This window comes from Gallus gallus, chromosome 4, assembly GCF_016699485.2.
Source record: "Gallus gallus isolate bGalGal1 chromosome 4, bGalGal1.mat.broiler.GRCg7b, whole genome shotgun sequence".
In the NCBI taxonomy this organism is placed as follows: Eukaryota; Metazoa; Chordata; class Aves; order Galliformes; family Phasianidae; genus Gallus; species Gallus gallus.
In genome coordinates this window covers 20,305,691-20,313,546 of record NC_052535.1, presented here as the reverse complement: position 1 = coordinate 20,313,546, position 7,856 = coordinate 20,305,691, and the positions used below count along the sequence as shown (strand labels likewise).

The following is a 7,856-nucleotide window of genomic DNA, read 5'->3' as shown; positions in this document are numbered from 1 at the left end:
AGACACTAAACAACTTCAAGTCATGCCCACATGAATGCACAGTTCACTTATAGATTGTGCATGATTTAGTCTTGAAGGGTTACACTGTACCTTGATTCTTTCTTGCAGTCTGAGTAAATTAAATTTTCTTAGGTTATTTTAGTTCAAACTTCTGAGAAATGTATGAAGAAAGTAGTAAATAGTGCCCCACCTGAAACAAACCAGATAACCAGATACAAGAAAACAAAACTATTTTAAGAAACATCTCAAAATGTCTGCTTTAAGACTAATTGTAAGCAGGTGTTCACTATTAAAACAAGAAAGTTTAGCAAACAGTGGAGAGACTTCTAAATTAAAAAAAAAAAAAAAAAGTTGTTAAGAGAAATAAAGTGACATCATGCAGTACAGGAACATATTTATAGTAAATGGAATTACATCAGACTGCTGGCCAGTCACTAGTGGGTCTCCCCAGTGCTTCATTTTGGGGTCAGTTTTCTCTAAGATTTTATAAATGGTTCGGATGCAGGACATAAATGCATACCAAGTAAGTTTACAGATGATACTAAATTAGGAGGAGCTACTGGCTCCCTTGAGGGTAGAAAGGCCTGACAGAGACAAATCGTGACAAATCAGAGGGCTGGGCAATCACCAATTGTATGAAGTTACTACTTTCAACTCTGGATATTTTGTGAGTCTGTGACTTATTTTCTGAAGTACTTCAAAAGTTGTCGACACACAAAAGGTCCTGCACTCTTTGAAAACTGTAAGGCATCTGTCTTTTCTTTCAACTCAAAGCACCAGATTCAAAGTGCAAAGTGTTTTGTAGTACCACCTTAGACAGCCAGATAGTCATTGCCTACTTTCATCTGCTTTCATATTATCCATTTGCTCCTGCACGCAAAGAAAGCTCAGATACCAATGGGAGAAAATCCTCTGCAAGTACCAGGAACTCAGCACCTCACATGCCCCCTTACAATTCCTTTGGTGAGGTCCTCTTCACTCACAAAGCCACACTTCACCTCAGGACAAGCCAGATACAGCCTACAAGCTGCTGAGCACAAAAGTGCCCAGACAATAAAATGACTCAGTAACATAACGAAGAACACAGCAGAGTAGCAAAGTTTTAGGCTACAGCAAACAAGGACTTGCTCAAATGCAATAGCCATAAGCACGGAAACAAAAGAAGCTGCTTACCTTCAGAAGGCCCCAGGTACACAGGGATCTCCGGCAAGATACCCTTACCTCCACTGCCAACCCTTAAATGAGGTCTGGGATTGTGTTGCATTGCACTGCACCTCAGTTCCTCTGGGTTGGTCCTGCCTTTCCACCAGGTGTTCAGTCACTGGTTCAAGCCATGACTTAGCGTTTCCGCTACACTATCCAAATGAGACTTAATGCTCAGAAAGCAACAAATCTCTTCCCGCTGCCCTAAGCAATTTCCATCTTAGATCTTAATTGCTAATAAATCTTTCTGCACCACTTCACTTGGTGATAGAATTAACCCAATTACATAGCAGCCAAAAGGTGGCTGCTTTTCGTTATTTTTCAGTTTTCCAGCATGTGTTTGTTCTTTAGGAGTAGGAAATGTTTAGAAAGTTGTGGTACTATCCCTTTGGATTATAAATCTTCCCTTCAAGCAATTAAAACAACCACTTCTTTCTTAAAGTATGATCTACTTTGTAGCTAGTAAGTTGCATCCAATGAATTTTTCTTCAAAGAGTTCTAAGATAAGTGCCTTGTAGAAGTAGGAACAGGAGTAATTTGTGCTGCTTGGGGAAAGTTTAACTCATTTTAAACTGGAGTTTTTAAGTAAGAATATTGTTACAGAATCCTTACCAAAGAAGTTAACAAAGATCAATGACATTTTAATAACTTCTTATGTAGATACTGGAATATTTGATGTTCATTTAAAATACCTGGTTATGTTGCATCCTTTTACACAAGATAATTGCTAAAATACAAAACATCAACTCATCTATCATAGATAAACCAACTGTTTTGTGTCTTCCTAAACTAAAATGTAATGGACCACAAAACGCATGTTTTAAATAACATGAATACTGATGGCATTCAATGACCTGAACACCAACCACAGTGAAGGGAAAGGTTTGTGGTTTTCTTGGGTGTGGTGAGGGCAGGCAGGGTAAGAAGGGAATTCACAACTAAGTAAAAACAAAGCAAAGGAAGCAATCTGATTGTCCCCAAGGCATTTAATTGCAGATGAAAAGCACATTTAATGCCCAGTTTCAGAGGGTGGTTGCTAGGAGAGTGTCTCTTGGGCATAGGACTGGTGAGCATTCACAGGAACCAAGGCGCCTCTGATGTGACAGGTGCCCAAAGCAGAGGACTAGCTAGCCAGTCTAGTCTTTTGTCCTCTGTTTGAATCAGTACCTCATAAGATATAGAACAGCTTTAACTATAAGGATGGAGAGTGTCTTTCTACCAGTATGTAGAATGGTTTAGGGACCATTCTCCTAGGAAATGTGGTTTAGGTGAAAGCTAAGGTTAAGCCTTTTACAAAGATATAAATCTAATCACTAAACTAGCCCTTTGGTCTAGGCAGCCTCTCTTTTCAGCCTTATAAAATGATAAACAGAAATTAATGTATGTAATTCTATACTTCAACAGATAGCGTGCTGAAGGAAGCAAATGTTTCTGTATATTTTCCTGTATAACAAAACTTATCTTTCTCTCCTTCCAGTGACCAAGCAAAGCAGCAGTTGTTTTCACAATCTTGCTTAGGATGATAGTTCAGTATTATAGGAATGCATGTTCTTTCAACTGCTATTAACATTACATTTTACAGTCTGTATGCTAGAGGACAATCATTTTGCAACTACTCAGCATTTTCATGAACATAAGTAATTTTGACTGTTAACTTTTGAGTAGTTTTCTCTCACCATAAATCCCCATGCGACAGATTTTAGCTACCTGTCAGGAAAAAAAAGTCCCAGAAGCATTTCTGGAAAACAATCAGTAAGTTCAGTCTGTACTATAAATCTGTGTTCCCTGCCCCAAATTTTTAAGGAGAACTGAATAATAAAATATGGACATCGTGCAAGTTCTGTTGGCAAAAAAGAAGAATAGAGAGGATCAACAGGCAAGCATGAGAAGTGTTTAGTCAGCCTGCCAGCAGTAACCAGATCAATTCACTGAGTAGTGTAGGGAGGATAATGTAGGGAGTCAACAGCACCAAGAGCATGGCACAGCTCTCTGGACTTGATCCTGTAGCCAGTAACTCAATCCTGCAGCCAGTAGCTGCCGGTGGTCAATGGCTCATTGTCTGGATGGAAATCAGTGACAAGACATGTCCGCCTGGGGTCAGTGCTGAGACTAATACTCTTTAATATCTTCGTCAATGGCATTGACAGTGGGGTCGAGTGCTGATGACACCAAGCTGTGGGGTGTGGTCGACACACCAGAGGAACAGGATGCCATCCAGAGGGGCCCAGACAAGCTTGAGCAGTGGGCCCAGGTGAACATCATGAGGTTCAACAAATCCAAGTGCAAGGTCTTGCACCTGGGTCTAGGCAACATCCACTACCAATACAAACTGGAGGATGAAAGGATAGAGTGCAGCCCTGCTGAAAAAGACCTGGGCGTACTGGTGGATGGGAAACTGGACATAAGCCAGCAATGTGTCCTCACAGCCCAGAAAGCCAGCTGCATCCTGGGCTACATCAAAAAAAGTGTGGCCAACAGGTCAGGGAGGTGATCCCGCCCTTCTAGTCTGCACTGGTGAAGCCTCAACCAGAGTACTGCGAGTAGATATGGAGTTCTCCGTTCAAAAGAGACACAGACCTGTTCAAGTGCATCCAGAGGATGGCCACAAAAATGTCTATGGAATGGAACACCTCTCCTATGAGGACAAGCTGAGAGAGCTGGTGCTTTTCAGCCTGGAGAAGACTGAGAGGTAACCTGATAGCAGCCTTTCAATATCTAAAGGTGAGCTGCAAGAAAGAAGGAGACAGACCCTTTAACGGGGTCTATGGTGATAGAACAAAGGGAAATGGTTTCAATCTTAAAGAGGATAGATTTAGGTTACATAAAAGGAAAAAGTCTTTTACAGTGAGGGTGGTGAGGCACTGGAACAGATTGTCCACAGATATGGTGGATGCCCCATCCTTGGAGACTTTCAAGGCAAGGCTGGATCAGGCCCTGGGCAAACCCTGATCTGTGCATGTCCCAGTTCATTGCAGGGGATTTGGACTAGAGGATCTTTAAAGGTCCTTTACAATTCTAAGGATTCTGTGATTCTAAAGAAATCGAACTATGACATACTACCTCTTCTGTTTACAAATCTCAACTCAGTCATTCAGATAGAAATCCTAAATTGGGAGTAAAGATTACCAGAAGATGAGGAAAAAGCTGGACTCTGTTGCTCCTCTGGAGTGCAAGATAAAACATTTTCTTTGTAGGTTAGGAGTTATTTCTCTCATTCTAATTATTTACCCAGTTCAAGTGATCTTTTCGTCTTCTAACAAAGATAATATTAGCCATTTGATTCATCTTTGCAAGTGAAAAACAGGCCTTTAAACATCAGAAAATTGCTAGGCAATGGCCCAAGGCAATGTCCTGAAATCAGAAGTCAGCCCTTGCTGCTGGTAATCACAGCCTTGGTTACATAGAGCCCAGACCAGGCTTACCCGATTCTGTTTTAAGAACATACCACAGGGAGAAGGTATTCTTCTTGAGAATTAACACAACAATGTCCTGGAGTGCCTGGCATTATTTTCCAAACACTTCTGAGGCTTTCTTTTGTTAATGTGCTCTACTGACAAAAGTAGCATTACTGCTTGCCCTTATACATTGGTGTATTAAAAGAATGCTTCGCGAGCTACCGAAAACAATCAGGAGTTCACTTCTAAGCAGTACTTTCATCACCTCTGACATAGAATCATAGAATTGTTCAGGTTGGAAAAAACCTTCAAAATCATCAAGTCCAACCACAACCTAACCATACCACCCTAACAACCTTCCACTAAATAAAGTCCCTGAGCATTTAAACACATCCAGGGATGGTGACTCAACCACCTCCCTGGGGAGCCTATTCCAGTGCTTAACAACCATTTCTATAAAGAAGTTTTTCCTGATATCCAACCTAAACTTACCCTCAGGCTCAACTTCAGGCCATTTCCCCTCGTCCTGTCACCTGTCATCGGTGAGAAGAGACCAAAACTGAGCACAGTACTCGAGGTGAGGCCTCACCAATGCCAAGTATAGGGGCAGGATTACTTCCCTAATCCTGCTCACCATGCCATTGCTGATACGAGCCAGGATGTCATTGGCCTTCTTGGCCACCTGGGCACACTACTGGCTTATATTCAGCCAACTGTCCATCAGTACACAAAGGTCCCTTTCCATCAGGCAACTTTCCAGCCACTCCTCCCGAAGCCTGTAGGATTGTCTGGGGTTGTTGTGACCAAAATACAGGACCCAACACTTGGCCCATCGATCCAGTCTATCCAGGTCTCCCTGTAGTGACTTTCTCTCCTCAGGCAGATCTAAATTCCCTCCCAACTTGGTGTCGTCTGCAAACTTACTGAGGGTGCACTCAATCTCCTTGTTAAGATCATTAATAAAGATGTTGAATAAAAGCAGCCCCAGTACTGAGCCCTGGGGGACACCGCTTGTGACCAGGCGCCAATTGGATTTACCTCCATTGACCACAGCTCTTTGGGCCTGGCCATCCAGCCAGTGTTTCACCCAGCAGAGCATACGGCCATCCAAACTGTGGGCGGCCAGCTTCTCCACAAGAATGTTGCAAGGGACAGGGTCAAAGGCTTTACTGAAGTCCAGGTAAACCACATCAACAGCCTTGCCTTCATCCAATAAGCAGGTCACCTGGTCATAGAATGAAATCAGGTTTGTCAAACAGGATCTACCGTTCATAAACCCATGCTGACTGGGCCTGATCCCTGGTTGACATTAGACTGGTCTATGGTGGCTCCCAAGATTATCCGTTCCATAACATTCCCCGGCACCGAGGTGAGACTGATAGGTCTGTAGCTACCAGGATCATGTTTCCAGCCCTTTTTGAAGATGGCTGTCACATTTGACAGTCTCCAGTCCACCAGGACATCCCTGGTTAGCCACAACTGCTGAAGAATGATGGAGGCTGGTTTGGCATCTGCCAACTCCCTCAGCACTCTAGGGTGCAATTCATCTGGCCCCATGGACTTGTGAGTGTCCAGCTTTCAGAGCAGGTTCAAAACGATCTCATTGTGTATTATGCATGGCCTATTCTGTTCCCCATCCCTATCTACCAGCTCAAGGAGCTGTGTGCCCAGGGAGTAACAAGTCTTATTATTAAAGACCGAGGCAAAGAAGGCATTAAATACCTCAGTCTTATCCTGCTCCTTGGTCACCATGTTGCCCTCGGCATCCAACAAGAGATGGAGATTCTCCCTAGCCCTCCTCTTGCTATCGATGTATTGATAGAAATGTTAATTGTTGTCCTTTACCTTAGTGGCCAAGTTCAGTTCTAGAGTGCCCAAGTTCAGTTATAGATAAAAAAAATATTTCGTGCCAGAACAGGCAGTTTCTGGCAACCCCTCCCACAAAAACTGTGCTTCCAAAATCTCTTGACATTGATTCCACGGGGGTAGCTGAAGCCCCCCCCCCATGCCACGCATGGCAGAAGCCCTTTTTAATATGGAACAATCCCATGTTTCTTGTGTTAGATGCTTAAGCCACATGCAAGATTGTATGGTACACAAATGGATGTTTAGTAAGATATTAATTCCTCATATTTTATGCAGGATTACCATATGCAGAGAAGAGCACTGACTGCCTGCTAGTTATGCAGTTATTTAACAACATTAAATTAGGTGTTAATATGTAGCACCTTCTTAGTCTTCACACAGGGCTTTACTGTTCCTGGTGTCACAATTCATAAGCTATTTTCTGTTGTCAAACAAGTCCAAGGGCCCCTGGAAAGTAATAATCAGCTGAGGTGCGGCGAGGGACGAGGCCACACAGCCATATCGTTTCTAGTAGCTAAGCCATTTAGTAACTGCACACAGCCATTTATATAGAGAGGTACAAATAACATGCTAAGTACAACAAGGCACGGTTCTCATAACTTGCAGTTGCTTGCAGCTTGTCTCACGGCATCTGGCACAGCGGTCTCTATTGCAGCTCTGCATTCCTTTCACCTACTCCCATCGTTGTTCTGTGTGAGACAGTGATCCATACCAGCTGTTTTGCTTGCTCTCACCCAGGGGGAGATAAATGTGACCTCCCTGGGTCAGCCATCGATCCACAATTTTCAGAGCAAAATTTCCATTAGAAAAGAGTTATTTGACCAACAGGGTTTTTTTTAATCAGGGCCTTCCCGTGAGCTATCCTACAAAAGACACCCCTCTGCAATCAGAGGAGAAAGCTCACCAAACCCTTGCTCCCATTCTTTCAGCCTTTTCCCTCAGCCTGGGGCAACTCTATCCAGCTCAGATCTGCTTTCCTCAGCCTTTTTCCTGATCAAGGATAAAAGAAAATGGCCTAAAAAGCACCAAATGACTCAGAACCAAACACAACTCCATCCAATAAGCTCCTCTTTCCTGGGAATGTTCTAACTTCCAGTTGCGTATAAACAGATCATAAATACTAAAATATGATAGGATCAAATTATCTGTATCATCATACATTTTCCTACAGAGTTAAATTAAAAAAATGCAAGACAAATACATTTCTTCTTTAGCCAGATCCATTTGCACCCCAGGATTGCTGCTGTTTTAGAATGACCCGTTTAAGACCACTAACTCCGTTTTTGCTGGGGTTGGGACAAAGTTAGGATTTACTGTTACTTTTCTGCAATACTTCAACCAGTTTTGAGTTGCTGCCCTAAAACAACAACAACAAACCCACAAACTCTTCCT

The 7,856-nt window shown here is 42.7% G+C and overlaps 1 non-coding gene across 1 annotated transcript; it reads right to left on the bottom strand.

Moving 5' to 3' along the window:
* Positions 1–6,500: 6,500 nt before the first annotated feature.
* LOC112532455 lies at positions 6,501–6,630 on the bottom strand. Its single transcript, XR_003075187.2, has one exon. It is a non-coding gene; the product is annotated as a U11 spliceosomal RNA (small nuclear RNA).
* Positions 6,631–7,856: the final 1,226 nt, after the last annotated feature.